This window comes from Crinia signifera, chromosome 3 (assembly GCF_055691185.1).
Source record: "Crinia signifera chromosome 3, ASM5569118v1, whole genome shotgun sequence".
In the NCBI taxonomy this organism is placed as follows: domain Eukaryota; kingdom Metazoa; phylum Chordata; class Amphibia; order Anura; family Myobatrachidae; genus Crinia; species Crinia signifera.
This window is the reverse complement of record NC_139219.1, coordinates 108681155-108699064: the sequence shown is the minus strand read 5'-3', so window position 1 is coordinate 108699064 and position 17910 is coordinate 108681155. Positions and strand designations below refer to the sequence as shown.

General features: G+C 48.1%; 1 protein-coding gene across 1 annotated transcript in view; it reads right to left on the bottom strand.

The window, feature by feature from the left end:
- EXOC8 (exocyst complex component 8) overlaps positions 1-17910 on the bottom strand; it is a 32987-nt gene that overhangs the window by 13632 nt on the left and 1445 nt on the right. The window lies entirely within an intron of this gene.

The window sequence follows — 17910 nt, the reverse complement described above, 5'->3', positions numbered from 1 at the left end:
ATCTAGCCAGTTAATAGAAAACTGTGCCGAAGGAGAAGAACAATATGAGAGGAATGTGTGTAATATTTAATGTGGTGAGATTCATCCAGCACACCCAAACATAACTTTCAACAAACAGATACCCTTGTAGCAACCACAAACACGTGGAAGTTTCAGGGCCTTATAGTATGTCAACTATTGACAACATTTGTAACACTTGGTGTCCCAACTGGGACAACTTTATGTCACCCAAGTGATAACACACTCATGAACAGCTGAGTTACATGATGTAAACGATAAGGTTATTCTAGTAACCTTCACCCTTGTTAACCGTCAAGGAACCAGGTTAATGAAAGGACCCAGTAATGGTCCACAGCTCACCAGAGTGAGTAAGGCAGAACTCCGCACAGCGGCGGGCGCCCTGTGTCCCATAAGAACTCAGAGAAAGGAATTTACAGATAGGTATTAAATATAGGATTTTGGGTACCTACCGGTAAATCCTTTTCTCGTAGTCCATATGGGATACTGGGATAGAGATCCTCTGCCGGACAGACAGGCACATTAAAGCTTTCAGTGTGGGTGCACTGGCTCCTCCCCTCTATCTCCCTCCATTAGTCAGTTAATGAAAAACTGTGCCGAAGGAGAGCTATGTGAACAATAACGTGGTGAGATTCTCACAGCACACCCAAACCAAAATAATAAACATAAAATAACAAAAGAGGTGAATCATAACAACTTCTGAGTTCACCATAAACATTGAAGAAGGTCAATATATGACAACAAGGCAACAAGCCCTCACCGTGTTAGTAACCATGTCGTTACAGCAGAAAGCCTCACAGAGGCGGGCTCCCAGTATCCCATATGGACTACGAGAAAAGGATTTACCGGTAGGTACCCAAAATCCTATTTTCTCTACCGTCCAATGGGATACTGGGTTAAACTATGGGGAGGTCACAAAGCTACCAAGACGGGCGGGAACGTGCGGAGTCTGCTGTAGAACCGCTTGTCCGAACTGGGAATCCTCCCTGGCCAGAGTGTCAAATCTGTAAAACTTGAAAACGTGTTACTCCCTGACCAAGTTGCGGCCCTGCACAGCTGCAGAGCCGAAACCCCTCGGGCGGCCGCCCAAGAAGTCCCAACAGACCTTGTGCAATGGGCCTTCAACGCTGGAGGAAGGGACAACCCAGCCGATGCATAGGACTGTTGTATCGTGCATCGAATCCACCGGGCTATGGTCCTAGTAGATGCAGGAGAGCCCTTCTTTTGCGCATTGTACAATACAAATAAACTATCCGACTTCCGGATTCTAGCCGTATGTTTAACATACATCCTGAGGGTATGTACCACATCCAAAGAGAGAGGGATATCAGGATGTACCACGCTGGAAGGAACCACAATAGGCTGGTTCAGATGAAATGCAGACACAACCTTGGAAACTGCGGCCTGGTCCTGAGCTCTGCCAGATCCTCGTGGAATACCAGTTAAGGGCTTTTACAAGACAATGCCCCAAGCTCAGACACCCGCCTGGCTGAGGCTAAGGCCAGTAGGACAACAGTCTTCCAAGTAAGATGTTTCAACTCCGATTGTTCCAACGGAACGAACCAAGAGGACTTAAGGAAGGTGAGGACCACATCCAAGTCCCAAGGCGCGGTGGGTGGTACAAAGGGAGGCTGAATCCTGAGCACCCCTTGCAGGAAGGTGTGGACCTCCGGCAACAGCGCCAGTTTGTTCTGAAAAAATACTGACAGAGCCGAGATCTGTACCTTCAAGGACCCCAACCGGAGGCCCAAGTCCAAACCGGCTTGAAGGAATCTTAACAGATTGTTAAGACGAAATACTGTGGTGGCAAAGCATTTTTCTCACACCAGGCTATGTACTTCTTCCATATCACATGGCAGTGAGAAGCCGTGACCGGTTTTCTGGCACGCGTCATGGTTGTAATTACAGAGGGATGTAGTCCCATGAGGCCCAATATCTGCCGCTCAACCTCCAGGCCCTTAAACGCAGCCGTGGTAAGTCCTGAAAGACAAACGGGCCCTAGAGGAGAAGATCTTTTCTTAGAGGAAGATGCCACGGGTCTTCTACCTGCATGGCCTGAATGTCCCCCGTACCAGGCCCTTCGAGGCCAGTCTGGAGCCACTAGAATGGCTTATACTCTCTGGTGGCGGATCCTCTTTAGCACCCGTGCCAGCAACGGGAGCGGTGGGAACAGATACACCAGCTGAAAATCCCACGTCCAAGTCAGGGCATCTACTGCTGTTGCCCCTGGATCCCTGGTCCGGGCACAGTACCTGTCCAGCTTGTGGTTCAACCGTGAGGCCATAAGGTCGATCTGAGGGAGCCCCCAAAGATCTACCAGGTCCTGGAACACCTGAGGGTGAAGTCCCCACTCCCCGGGGTGGAGATTGTGACGACTGAGGAAATCCGCCTACCAGTTGTCGACTCCTGGTATAAAGATGGCCGACAGGGCTTTTACATGGCGTTTCGCCCAGGAGAATATCCGGGTGGCTTCCCTCATACAGGGCATGCTCCTTGTCCTTCCTTGGCAGTTAATATAGGCAACCGTAGTTGCATTGTCCGACTGGACTTGTACCGCCCTGCCCTTTTAGAGAAAGGTTTGTCAGTCGCACAGAGGTAGGTTTATTGTAACAAACGGGTGGACCCTCATAGCATAATTGATTAATTGAATATATGTAAATGCGAGGGTGTGCTACCAGAGGCACAGACAGGATATTTTAAGGAGGACAGAAAAGAGTGCCTTTTCTTGGTGCACCTAGAGAAATAATACTTAGTAAAACATCACTTTTATTGAGTTCATTTAAAATAGTTGCGAAGATATAAAAAGGACTGGACAACACGTAAGACAACAAATAGTGATTTTTAAAAAGGATAAGAATCCTCACCTAGCGGGACCCCACTACCCGTTATCACCGTTATTATTTATAATAGATATAGTGTGGCACGGAAGACTTGTTTATATTACCAAAGTCATGTAATGTGGATAAGTCAGGTTTGTAACTTTATCATATACAATGTATCACAATAGTCCTGAGGCTCACTTAGTGCAGCCACCAGCACGCGCTTGAACACGGATGTGATGCCGTTTCAGCGCTGCTGTTAGGCTTGCTGGAGCCAGTAGTTCCACAACCTGCGTTCCAACCGCAGAGCTGAGTCTGAGGTGTGCCTGTGTGCACTCCCTCGCTCATGTGGATCTAGAACAGGCAGGGACACACACGGCTCTGGCGCCAGAGACCGTGTCAGTGTACTGATTGGGGACCATGTCCAACGGAAACCCCAATGTAGCCAACAACAAATATATATACAGTTTGTAAGTGGGGAGGGGAAAGTGGGGTATTAGACACACTAGGTGTGTAGTTAGTCGAGCGTACGCTTTCGTAAAAAAAGCTTCCTCAGGACCCTTATCATTATCATTGTCATTATCATCATCATCAGAGTCAGGGGCCATTGCAGTAGCAGGCCGCTTTGGAGGCTGAGCAGGGGGAGGGGTGAGAATATCAACCCTGGCAGACAACATGGCTAATTCCCTTTGCACCCTCTGCATCTGCTGTGTATTTGCAGAGAGCTGGGAAGCAACAGAGTCCATCAGCGTTTTTATGCTGCTGGCCCAGGCAGGCTCTTGATTATCAGCCTGTGACCCATCCACAAGTTGTGGGGGCACCCCACTGACCTGAGTGGCTACACCACTGGGCTGTGGTAGCATACACGGCTCACAGGTAACCTGTGACTGTGAAGCTGGAATTAACTTTGTGCTGCACACCATGCATGTTAACTTTTTCACCATGATGAAGCAACGGGACAACCCCAGCAGCGCACACACAACACCCACACCTGATGTACTGTAACTCTACACAGTATAAGTGTAATGCACCTCTGTATTAGGGACTATGGTGTATGTACAAGTGGTTAACTAGCCAGTGGGGTAGACTCAGAGCAATATGAGGAGACCAGTACAACCTAAACTTTAACTCACGGATTTGAGTGAGCTGGTAACGCACAAAACACAGTTATATGTTATATACAGTGTAAATAACACAGCCAAGCAACGCTGCTGCGCTGTTATAACTTGCTGTCTCTGCCGCTGCTGCAAAGGATCAAATCCACCACGCCGCTGAGGAGCTGTAATGGCGACCTCTGGATGCGTGGAGAAGCAGGAAGCAGAGACAGAGCGCGCCCAGCAGAGCCTAGTCCCGCTCTGAGCGAAGCCCCGCCCCCTTTACACGGAGCTGGCGCTTCCAGTATATTTAAACTGGCATAAGAAGCGCTTTACACATAAAATGGTTTAAAACGCTCTGGGCATCCCTGGTGGTCCAGCGGCATCACCCTATGCCAGTGTGATGATGGGGGGTCGCGCGGTCCCTGCGAGAGGGCCGCCGCTACTGCCGCAGCCATCTTGCCACACGGAGCGGTTTGGGGTGTACTCACCACAGAGGTCTTCGGACCAGTCAGGGGGTGTGCGGCAGCTGGGGGGCCTGCTCGCTACAGCGCAATGCTGTGCGGTGACAGGCCCCACTCAGGACAGATTATCCTGCAGCAGGGTCAGCTCTGCACCTTAAGAGGTCGGGGACTGACCCTACCCCTGTCACCCTCGAAGTAGGACAGCTGCCTGGTCAAAGCAACGCCCCAAAATAATAAACTAAATAAAATTTGAAGAAAAAATCTGGAGCATCCAGAAAGCACTGCCTCTCCTGAGGCACATTTTTCTAAACTGACTAGTGGAGGGAGATAGAGGGGAGGAGCCAGTGCACTCACACTGAAAGCTTTAATGTGCCTGTCTCTCCTGCGGAGGATCTCTATCCCCATAGTATAACCCAGTATCCCATTGGACGGTAGAGAAATCCTATTTTCTCTCTTACATTCTTATGGGATACAGGGAATTCGTTCATAACGATGGGGATATACCAAAGACATCAGAACGGGCGGGATTGTGCGGAGAATGCAACAGCACCGCTTGTCCAAACTGAGTATCTTCAGTGGCCAAAGCATCAAATTTGTAAAACTTGACAAAAAAAGTGTGTTGGCCTGACCATGTAGCGGCTCTACATAATTGTAAGGCCGACACTCCTCGGGCAGCCGCCCAGGAAGTCCCCACTGAACGAGTTGAGTGGGCTTTCATCCCAGCAGGCATAGGAAGCTTTGCTACCACATAAGCCTGTTTGATGGTTGCACAGATCCAGCGTGCAATAGACTGCTTGGAAGCAGGGCGCCCGATCTTTTGGGTCTCATATAAGACAAAAAGTCCTTCAGTCTTACGAATTCTAGCCGTTCTCCGGACATACACCCGGAGAACCCGAACCACATCCAAAGATGTTGGCACCTCAGACTGAGGGCCGCTAGCAGGAACCACAATTGGTTGATTCACGTGGAATGCTGACACCGCCTTGGGAAGAAAACGCGGATTAGTGCGTAATTCTGCCCTGTCTTCATAGAAGATCAAATAAGCGCTCTTGCAGGTTAACGCCCCCAGCTCAGAGACCCGCCTAGCCGAAGCTAAGGCTAATTTGACCACCGTCTTCCATGTAAGATATTTTAAATCTATCTCCTCCAGAGGTTCGAACCAGGAGGATCGAAGGAACGTCAGAACTACATCCAAGTCCCATGGTGGAGTTGGGGCCACAAAAGGAGGCTGTATGTGCAAAACGCCTTGTAGAAACGTCTGCACTTAAGGTATATTAGCCAGCTTCTTTTGGAAAAATACAGACAGTGCAGATACCTGCACTTTCAAGGAGCCTAAATGTAGGCCCAGATACAAGCCAGATTGAAGGAATCTGAGGAATCTATCAAGTTTAAACTCCGCCGGAGCAAACTTCCCTTGTTCACACCATCCTACATATCTCTTCCAGATATGGTGGTAATGTGCAGCCGTTACCGGCATCCTAGCACTCATCATGGTCTTGATAACTGATGTGTGAAATCCTTTCTCTGTTAGGATCTGCTGCTCAACCTTCAGGCCGTCAAACAAAGCTGCTCTAAGGCCTGGAAGAAGCACGGACCTTGCATGAGCAGGTCTCTTTGCAGAGGTAGACGCCACGAGTCCCTTTGAAGATCTGGATACCACGTTCTTCGTGGCCAGTCTGGAGCCACTAGGATGACCTCAGCTCCGTCTCTCCTTATCTTCCTTAGCACCCGAGCCACTAGGGGAATCGGTGGAAGACATAAATCAGGCTGTTGAACACCCACGGTATGGATAGGGCATCCACTCCCTTTGCCTGAGGGGCTCTCACCCTGGAGAAGTACCTGGACACCTTCCAATTGTGTCTTGATGCCAACATTTCTACTAGTGGGTTCCCCCACCGAGCCACCAGAGCACTGAACACCTGGTGGTGTAGGCTCCATTCCCCGGGGTGAAGCTCATGGCGACTGAGGAAGTCGGCTTCCCAGTTGTCCACCCCGGGTATGAAGATGGCCGACAGAGCCCGACAGTGACTCTATGCCCAAGACAGGATCTTTGTTGCTTCCCGCATGCAGGACCTGCTTTTGGTCCCGCCCTGCTTGTTCAGAAACGCCACAGTAGCGGCATTGTCTGATTGTATGCGGACCGCATGTCCGCTGAGGAGAGAGGCCGCCTCCAGGAGTGCATAATACACTGCACGTAACTCCAAGTTGTTGATATGGAGACGTGTTTCCAAGAGGGTCCATTTGCCCTGAAAGGACTGACCCATGGTCACAGCACCCCATCCCAGGAGGCTCGCATCTGTGGTGACTAAGACCCAATCTTGGATGCCAATCCTTCGCCCCGCCAGCAGGTTAGGCGTGTGGAGCCACCACTGGAGTGACAGTCTCGTCCGAGAAGACAACACAATCTTCTGATGCATCTGAAGATGTGAACCGAACCATTTGCTCAGTAGATCGAGCTGGAAGATCCTGTTGTGGAACCTCCCGAATTGAAGGGCCTCGAAAGAGGCCACCATCTTTCCTAGAAAGACAATGCACTGATGCACTGACACCTGCAGTGTTTTCAACAAGCCTGTGACCAGCTGTTGAATGGCCACAATCTTCTCTTGTGGCAGGAACACTCTCATGAGAGCCGTGTCCAACACCATCCCCAGGAACAGGAGTCTCTGAGAAGGGATCAGAGAGGACTTTGCTAAATTTAGGAGCCAACCGTGACCCAACAGGGTCTGCATGGTAATCTGTAAGGCCGCCTGCAATTCCTCCGACGACCGAGCCTTTACAAGCAGGTCGTCCAAGTATGGTGTTACACAGATCCCTTGTTTCCTGAGAACCACCATCATCTCCGCCATCACCTTGGTGAATATGCGCAGGGCTGAGGACAGGCCGAACGACAGTGCGCGGAACTGATAGTGATCGTTCAACAGCGCAAATCTCAGGTACTTTTGAGGAGGTGGCCAAATTGGGATGTGGAGGTAGGTGTCCTTCACATCCAAGGATGCCAAGAACTCCCCCTCCACCAGTGCTGCTATCACGGCCCGCAAGGACTCCATCTTGAACTTGGTCACAGTCAAGAATGGGTTTAGGGATTTTAGGTTCAGTATTGGGCGAACCGACCCGTCCGGTTTTGGGACAACAAACAAGTTTGAATAATAACCCTGACCCCTTTCTAGGGGAGGGACCGGGGCTATTACTCTGGCCTGCACCAGTTTTTGGATTGCGTGCTGCAATACCATTTGGTCCACCGGGGACACTGGAAGGCCTGATTTGAAAAACCTGTGGAGGTGGTTGTTTTGCAAACTCCAGCTTGTAGCCGTGCAAAATAAGACCCCGTACCCAAGAATTGACACCAGTCTGGCTCCCACCTCGACCGGAGCTATTGTTGGAGCCCCACCGTCATGCTGCAGGTTTACTTGCAGCTGCCCCGGATGGCCGCTCTGTGTTGGCCAAAGCAGCAGGCTTCCTGAATTTACCTCGGGAGCCTCTGGCTGCATTTGCACCACCCCCGGCTTTTGGGCGGAATTTGCCGGTCCGAAAGGACTGCTGGGTGTGAGAAGGGAAAGGACGCTTGGGCGCCTGTGGGGTCGATGGCAGGAAGGTGGACTTCCCTCCTGTGGCTTTAGAGATTAAAGCAGCCCATACACGCTGCTTTGTGGGCGTGCTTTCCGTGCTGTACTAGCACGGATCACATTGCATTGCATGTGCAAGCACATACTTTAGGTTTCATCACATTGCATCGAATTGCATGCGCAACGGATGCACATGCAATGCAATGCAATGTGATCCATGCTAGTACAGCACGGAAAGCACGCCCACAAAGCAGCGTATGGGCTGCTTAACTCATCTAAATCGCTGCCAAACAACCGTTCGCCTGTGAAGGGAAGGTTTTCAACGCTCCGTTTGGAGTCAGCATCAGCCACCCACTGCCGGAGCCAGAGGGATCTGCGACCCTATACCGCCATGGCTGAGTTACGGCCGTTAATGGCTCATAACTCTTTCTGCGCCTCACACAGAACTTTAGCTGTGTCCTGAATATGGTGTAATCTTTCAGACACCTGCGCTACTGTCATGTCACCCAGAAGGCCTTCCTGAATCTGGGAGGCCCATGTATATATAGACTTTGCCATATAACAGCTAGCTAAAACTGGACGCTGGCACGCGCCACTAGCAGTGAAAATGGACTTAAGTGTATTTTCCACCTTTCTGTTCGTGGTGTCTTTCAGAGAGGAAGACCCTGGTACTGGAAGAACCATCTTTTTTGCTAAACGAGACACAGAGGAATCCACCTCAGGTGGCTCCTCCCACACTTTCCGTCCCGCAGGATCAAATGGAAACGTGGTTGTAAATTTCTTAGCAACTTTAAACCTCATTTATGGGTTTTTCCATGCTGACTTAAACGTAGTCTCCAAGTCAGTCTGCTCAGGGAAAACAACCTGCTGTTTTTTCTGAGTGGCAAAGAAGGAATCCCCTTCAGGAGGACTCAGCTAAGGGAAGGTCAAGCACCTCCCTGATTGCCATAATCAATGGCTCTGTGCCCCGGAGCAGTGACTGTGAAGCATCAGGCTCCTCACCCTCCATGTCTGCTTCGTCATCCCCATTCTCCCCCCTGTCCTCTGCACCAGACTCAGGTGTTTGGGAGGGTGCACTTCTCTTACGAGATACCCCAGGAGTAGTCATTATATCAACTCTGGCAGAGAGGATAGCAAGCTCCCTCTGCGATCTCTGGGTCTGTGCTGCGGTAGTAGCTAACTGTGATGTTACAGTTTCTAGCATGGATTTCATCCCTGCTGCCCAGGCAGGCTCCTGTGAGCTGTCCTGTGTGCTACTTTGCTGTCCAGTAAGCTGTGGGGGAACCCCACTACTTTGAGGGGACATGCATGGCCCACAAGTAACTTGTGAGGAAGAAGCTGGCACAAACTTATCACTGCACACCATACATGTAAGTTTCCTCACCATTGTGACAAACAAACAATCTCCCCTCACACACAGAGCAAACACAGTGGATATGCAGTATGATTCAGACACAGATAATTACTATGTGTAGTACTATCTGTCCAGTCTATAGCTTAACAAGCTAGTGGGGTAGTGTACAGAGGGTAATGGAGGGGACCAATACACCAAACAACCTGAGCTCTCCAATTGTAAGAGCTGGTATACAGTACAATATAACAGTACTTTCAGTGTATGCAGGCAAGTGCACAAGTACACAAGCGCTGAAAACCTGATGCTGTCTCTGCTAGCAGATTCCCTTCTGTTCCACACCGCTGAGGAGTGTCTGGAGCAGTACAATGGCGATTCCAGCAGCCAGGGAAGAAGCAGGACGCAGGTTTTGGCGCCCTCACAGAGCTATGGTCCCGCTCTGAGTAAACTCAGCCCAGCGTAATGGCGCCGGAGCTTACCTGCATTTTTATACTAAGACTGACATTGAAAAATGTCCAACCCGTGGTAAACTGCCCTGGACAGTACAGGTGGCAGTACCCTGTCCCAGTGTAAGCGGGGGGTTGCGCGGTCCCTGTGCAGGGCACCGCCGCCACCATCTTGCCGCACAGTAACCCGGGGTCCCCACGGCGGGGGAACCCTGGGGTAGTACTCACCACACGACATCTTCAGACTGGACTAGGGGTATGCGGCATGCCAGGGGTGTGCGCGCTGCAGCTCAATGCCCGCAGTAACATCACCCACGCAGGACAGTGGTCCTGTGGCAGGGAAAGCTCGGTACCATGAAGTGGCCTGCAGCTGCACCCTTCCCCCAGTCTCCCACGTCGCAGGACTGCTGTTGAGTCCAAACAGCAGTCCCAAAATAATAAAGAAATTAAACAGAAGACAAAACTCTCTGGAGCTCTTCCTGATGCGTGCTTCTCCTGAGGCACATTTTCTTAAACTGGCTAGATGGGAGGGGAGGAGCCAGTACACCCTGTATAAAAGTTTATATGTGCCTGTCTCCTATGGAAACCCTCTTTTCCCCATCGTTATGAACGAATTCCCTGTATCCCATAAGAATGTAAGAGAAATTACCAATTGGGAGCGATCTAAACTTCCAACTGTCAGTTTTTTTCTGACACTTGAGAAATGACACTTTGTCACCTATGTTAGTCTATGAAGGTTTTTTTGGGAAGACATAACTCAGGGTAGAGGGACAATTGAGACTTGGGGTTTGTTTTATTAAGGTGCCCACAGACGCTACAATTGTACTGTGCTATGCGTTTTTGTCTGTACAATGGTTCTATACAATTTTTCTTCCAGCTTGCGATGCAATGTGCACTTGGATGCATGCGATGCGATGTGATGAACCCATGTTTGTAATGTTAAATTTCAGATGTAGTCTAAAAAGTACGTGCAGCACGTACTTTTTTAGACATACAATATCGGGCTCCCGGGAACGCGCATCACATCGCACAAGCCCATAAACACCATCCAATAATTGTACATAAGATGCAATTTGTGCTTAAAAAGTACAAAATGCATTCGATAATTGATGCGTCCGTGGGCACCTTAACACCTGCCTCACATGCGGTGCACATGGTTTTGTCCATCTAATGCCCCCCATACACGGTCCTTTTTTGTTCGGTCCGTTCTGTACTTTTAAAGTACACATCGGATCGGATCGCATCCCTAGTGCATGCAGTGTGCATGCACTGCGATCCGTTCCGTTGTGTACCTAGTACAAAAAGTATGTGCAGCACTGTGTGGGCATATGTGTGGCACTGTGGGGGGCATATCTGGCACTGTGGGGGGCTTATCTGGCATATCTTCATTGTCTCTACTCCTTCACAGGACACGTGTCAGCCTGCTCTGTGCCGTTCCAGTCCCGGTGCTGGAGGGGAGCAGAAGAGGAGCAGCAGAAGGTTAGGAAGCTCAGGTAAGTGCACTGAAGAGTGGAGGAGGGGGGAAGGCGGCTGCAGGGAACCTGGAACCAGAGGTCCGGACAGGATGAATGAAGAGTTGCAGAGAGGTGAATCATCCAGTGTCCCCCAAAAGCAGCCTCCTTTGAAGCACAGTGTGCCAGGTTAGTAGCTACTACATACACCCTGCAGCCTAACACCATACTTCCCCAAACCTGCCATTAAGAGGGACACCTCGCGCGCCCGGCTGTCTCCTAACTGCCCCCCTCACCACCACCACGGGACACTGTGGGACAGTTGGAAGGTATGCTAACACTACACCCCCCCAAGCCTAACTAACTATATACCCCCCTCCCCCACGGCGTAACTATAACTATTCATCCCACTCCCCACCAGCCTAACTATGCACCCCGCTCCCCACATCCAAACTTTAACTATATATCCCTGTCCCCTGCAGCCTAACTCTAGCAATACATACCTCCATAGACTAACCCTATCTATATACCCCCCCCACAACCCATTCTTCTCCCACCTGTAGCCTAAACCTAACATACACTCCCTTCCGCAGCCTAACCATACATCCTGCTTCAGCCTATAACACTAATCACACAGACACACACCCCACAGCATATAACCCTAACCATACACACCCCGCAGCCTATAACCCTAACCATACACACCCAGCAGTCTATGTCCCTAACCATACACACACACCCCGTAGCCTATAACCCTAACCATACACATCCCACAGTCTATAACCCTAACCATACACACAACGCAGCCTATAACCCTAACCATACATACACCCAGCTCTTTTCCGACGACTCCATCACCATCATGCCTGAGCTAAGTGAGGTCTGCTGCTCCTATGTTCATTTCTTTTAATTAATTGGGACGCCAGCACCTTAAATTACATTGTTTTACCATTAATTACATGTGATTTTTGTATATGACATTATGTGTTTATAAAATATTTTTGATATTTCAAATGAACTGAGACTTGTGCCATTATTGAAAAGGGACCTATATTACATTTAATTTTTAACTTTAATCAAAGGTATAATTGCTAATGCGGTGACAGCTTTCCAATTGTTTTCTTTTATTTCTTACAAGCTGGTTTGCTTGTTATCATTTGCGGCTTTCCTTGGCTATTCATTTTTAATTTTTTTCATTCATTTCATTTTTTTATTCAATATAGCACCAGAGGTATGGTGTCACTCACTACCTCCCTCCCTTATTTTTTTAGACTAAAATAGGTCACATTCCTCTTATTAGAATTTGATTGTACCCAAAAAACAAATGTGATTATTGCAGAAAGCCAAAATGGCTCCAGGAGGGCTGCTGCGCATGCACAGTCATGTGTAGCTCCTCCCACGGTCCTTTGCAGGAAGGGCTATGGGAGGAGGCACATACGCAGCAGCCCCCCATCGACACTCCCTTTAACTCCGGCGATCAAGTCTGGAGACCGCACCACTGCCATGCCAGAAGGGGGAGGCCTGGCTCTGTGTTCCTGCTCAGCATCTGCGGACACGGGAAAAGGGGAGCGGGTGCCTGGAACTCGCTGCTGGAGGGGAAACCATCAAGTCAGACAGAAGGAACAGATTGATCGCCATGCCCGGGAGGAACACTCAGCCTGGTGGAGTTCCATGACCTGGTAGGGTCAGCGTGTTATGTATAGGTAGGCATCATTGACTCCGCCACCTGTATCCTAACCCTGTACACAGACACACACACACACCCATAGCCTATCCATACATTCATACATATGTGCACACACACATATATGTAGCCTAACCCTATCCATACATACATACATACTCACTCACATACCTGCAGCTGATTCATGACCTGGTAGGGTCAATGGGGCAGATGTATTAAGCCTTAACAAGAGATAAATGCAAGTGTGATAAGGAGAGATAAACGTCCAGCCAATCAGCTCCTTACTGACTATTTTCAAACACAGCCTGTAACATGGCAGTTAGCAGGTGATTGGCTGGACGTTTATCTCTCTTTATCACCCTTGCATTTATCTCTTGTTATGGCTTAATACATCTGCCCCAGTGTGTCATGTACAGATGGGGCAGGTCCCATCTTTGCAGGTAATGGTGACGCCAGCCGCCATACCCCGCCAGCGCAATATCTATAGCGAGAAGGGGGCGCGAGCGTACCCTTCCGACTGAGATTCCAGCCGCTCCCCCGGGTCACCGCCGGCTTGTCGGCTGTCACCCAGGGTCCCCGCCGCCTGCCCGCACCCCCCCCCCCAAGCCTGTCCGTCTCCTTGAGGCGGAGACGGACAGGGTTCCCGTCGCCCCGCCGACGGAGATTGAGACGCGCGTGAGATGCACGCGTGTCTCAGTCAGATGGTGAGGCAGGCTGCTGGCAGATCGCCAGCGCTGATGTTCTGGCGATTCGCCAGCAAAGAAGAGGCCTGCCCCATCTGTATATCTTGGGATAGGCATCATTGACTGTGTGTGTGCGCGCAGGGTTATAACACAGTTGCCAAACACACACACACACACACATAGACTATCCATATATGCACACACACATACACACCCATAGCCTAAGCCTATCCATACACACCCACACACAGTATCCATACACACATAGCCTAACACCATCCACACAAACACATGTAGCCTACCCTATCTGCACACACGCCCATCCGCACACTCTATACATATCCATATATGCACACACACACACACACACACACACACACACAGGCTAACCCTATCAATTCATACACACGCAGCCTAAACCTATCCATACATTTGTAATTTGTTCTCTGCCCCAGGCAAGGGGCATGGTCTCATTAAAATGGGCATGGCCTCACCGGAGAAGAATACCTTACACCCCAGTTTTTGGCCCTGCACTTACAGACCTTTGCCAACACAGGAAGAACATTTTTTCACCATATTAATGTCCCCTGCACCATATGCCCCACACTGCAATTCCCATGATACATTATGCCCTACAGTATAGCTTCTACACACTGGGTGTCATGCTCATTGCCAGGGCTTTCATGCTCTGGGATGGGTGTCATACTCATTGCCAGGGGTTTGTAATGCTTGTAGCCAGTGGTAATGCTCATTGACAAGAGTGCGTTATTGTTAAACATTTTTAAAAATCCAATGTTTATTCTTACAGTTAAATTTTACATTTCTGAATTTAAAAAATAAATAAAAAAAAAAAAAAAAGCGCTGAAATTCCAAAGACAAAAAACCTCACGGTTTCACATGTCCCATTAAGGCTTCTTACACATGATATGGCATTTCCGAAACCTGTTGTAACTCTTCCACTCAAACGCCAAAAAGCAATGAAATTACGATCATTAAGGCTGACGCCTTAATGGACGTGTTTCTTGCGCAATACAGCCTGTGGGTAAGTGCAGATTCAGCACTCTCACAGAGGCCCTTATTCTGGTTGGTGCGGTAATGTCCGTGTGCGTTCGTGCCGCCGATGTTTTGTGTCTGCGCATGTGCAGAGGCATCTCTGCGCATGTGCGAACGGAACGCACGTCCAAATTCCGCATGAAATGTGTACACTACGAACAGGGGGTGGAGAGGGGAGTGAAGGGCTGTTTGGGCTCATTACCATATGTTTACACCCCGCGTTTCATGGGCAGTCCCATGAAAACGCTGGGCATACGTATGGTAATGCTGCCGTGACGCACGTGTAGGGGGCGGACATATGACATTGCCGGATGTCAGCTGCCCGCCCAGATCCCTGCTTTTGCACGGAGAAATGCCCGTGTGGTCTGAGGTTGCGGGAGCTGGCGGACCACTCGGTCCTGCATTCGATGGTCTGTGACCATCGAATGATGGGGGAGGTTCCAAGAGATGGAAGAGGTGTATCCGTGAGAAATCCACTCGTGCTCCGTGCGGTCAGCGGCTTACCGCATTCGGACGGAGTGAGCGATCCGTACGAAAGGCGGGGTTTAGGACGCACGGTCCTGGCCGCATATTCGGCTCCGTCCGCACCGACCAGAATAAGGCCCACAGTGAGATTGCTGTCACTCACACAATGGTGGAGCTGCTAATTCACAGATTTGTGTGCTCATTGGAATACACACATGCAGTCTATGCAACTGAAGGTCTGAGCAGTAAACAGAGCCGAGAGGATCTGGAAAAAGTGGTGTTGATTGGGGTAGGAGGCAGTGTGGTGCAGATGGGGAGGAATAGAAATGCGTAGATAGTAGGAAGGCTAAGCAGCATTGATGGGGACTAACGAAGCAGATGGGTGGGAAACAGTGGCACAGATTGGGGAAGGTAAGGCAGAGTGATGCGATTGGTTGGGAAACAATGGAGCAGTTGGAGGAAAGACAGCACTGATGCGGGAGGGGGTTCGGAGCAAAGGGGATAAAGGGAAAACAGAACAGCGCAGATGGAGAGGGGAGACAGCAGTACAGATGGAAGGAAACGGTCATGGATGAGGCGGGCAGAGCAGCATGGATGGAGGGGGAGACAGAGTATCGCTAATAGAGGGGAAGCCAGTGGCATTCGCCGGGCGGGGTTTGGTGGACTTGCAAGGCTGCGAATTCGCAGCCTTGCAAATCAACCTGAATAACCCCCATTGTTGCGGATGAGGGAATCCACACAGCAGTAGGTATCGGGGAAGACAGAGCAGCATGAAGGCATATGGGAGAAGAAAGTGTAGATGCATAGTAGTTGGGAGTATTATAGTTTTTGCAATTATGAAAGATGTTTCTGGTAACTGCAAGTGAATACTAAATGAAATGGATATAGGTAGTGAGTGTGAAAGATGTTGGACCCTCAGTGGGATAGTTCTAGTAATAGTGTTTATTCTAGCACCCGCTATCTTTGAAAACCCATGCAGTTCCTCTACCCTGTCTCGGGTGTTGCTGTCTGCTGTAGTGTTTCTAGCAAAGGTCTGGTTTGCAGTGCTGATATACAGATCACATTAGAAGCACTAGAGCAGACAGCTACACCCCAGGCAGGGATGAGGAACTGCATGAGTTTTCAAAGATGGCGGGTACTGAAATGAACACTATAGTAATTCAGTGGGCTAGACAGTTTTAGATGATTGCAGGTACTTATTAGGATGGGTGCGCCACATAACTGCTCAGACCTTCAGTTCCATAGACTGCATGTGTGTATTCCAATGAGCACACAAATCTGTGAATTAGCAGCTCCACCATTGTGTGAGTGACAGCAATCTCACTCTGTGAGAGTGCTGAATCTGCACTTACCCACAGGCTGTGATGGCGTACCATATCTGTATTGCGCAAGGAACACGTCCATTAAAGGGTCAGCCTTAATGATCGTAATTTATTGCTTTTTGGCGTTTGAGTGGAAGAGTTACAACAGGTTTCAGAAATGCCAGATCATGTGTAAGAAGCCTTAATTGGACATGTGAAACCGTGAGTTTTTTTTTGTCTTTTGGAATATATATATATATATATATATATATATATATATATATATATATATATATATATATATATATATATATATATATATATATACACATATACACACATACATACATACACACATACACACACATATACAGGTTGAGTATCCCGTATCCGAGTATCCGTTATCCGAATTATTCCGAAAACCATACATTCCAGAAAGTGAAAAAAAATATTTTTTTTTGCTAAAAACTCACTGGGGACATTTGTAACAGCACTACTGAGGACATGACATGTAACTGGCACTATATATGTACAAGAAAATTATTGCTTGGCATTCAAATTCAATATCTGATAGAACACAAATTTTGTTTCATGTTTTGAAACCTTGTTTTTTGAACAAATAAAATATATTTGTGTGTATTTTATGTGTTTATACAGCATACATGCAAGATACTTCAAAATACATAACTGAAATATTAAAATATTCCGAAATACGGAATAATCCGTTATCCAAAATTCTCCTGGTCCCGAGCATTTTGGATACGGGATACTCAACCTGTATGTATATATATATATATATATATATATATATATATATATATATATATATATATATATATATATATATATATATGGGGAAGAAAGGATGTATGGCGCCACTTGTGTCTTTAGACTGTGCAGATAATCTGGTAAGAAATTAGTGTATACTGGTACCCTTTTATAGAAAAGGGATGTCAGCTAACCTCTAAAAATGGGCACCTTGGTAAGGGGTGTCACAGAAAACAATTGCAATGGTTTGGATAGAGGTAAGCGACAATAAATACCTGTATAGTACACAGAAAGCTTTTTATAATAAAAAAGTTTTATTTAACATAAAAAAGTGCACAATAGCACTAAAAATGGAGAACAGACAAAAACATAATTAATATAGAAAAAACACCAAAGTAAAAAATGCGAAATATTTTAAAAAAAGGCCTACATATGATGTCGCTAAAAAATGGGGAGGTAAATATATTAGGAGGTTTAGAAATAAAGGACTTATCTTAATGGAGGAGTCAGCAGGCAGTACCCATTGCAATATATATATATATATATATATATATATATATATATATATATATATATATATATATATATATATATATAAATAATCTTTTTGCCCATTATAGTCAATTGGCATTCCTTTTCAGCAGACCAGACTGTCATTCCACTGTCATTACTTTTAGTACATCCCTTCGTTTCTCCAGTGAAAACACATTCAGCCAGGTTAACATATCTTGAATAGGCTAAATCAATTAG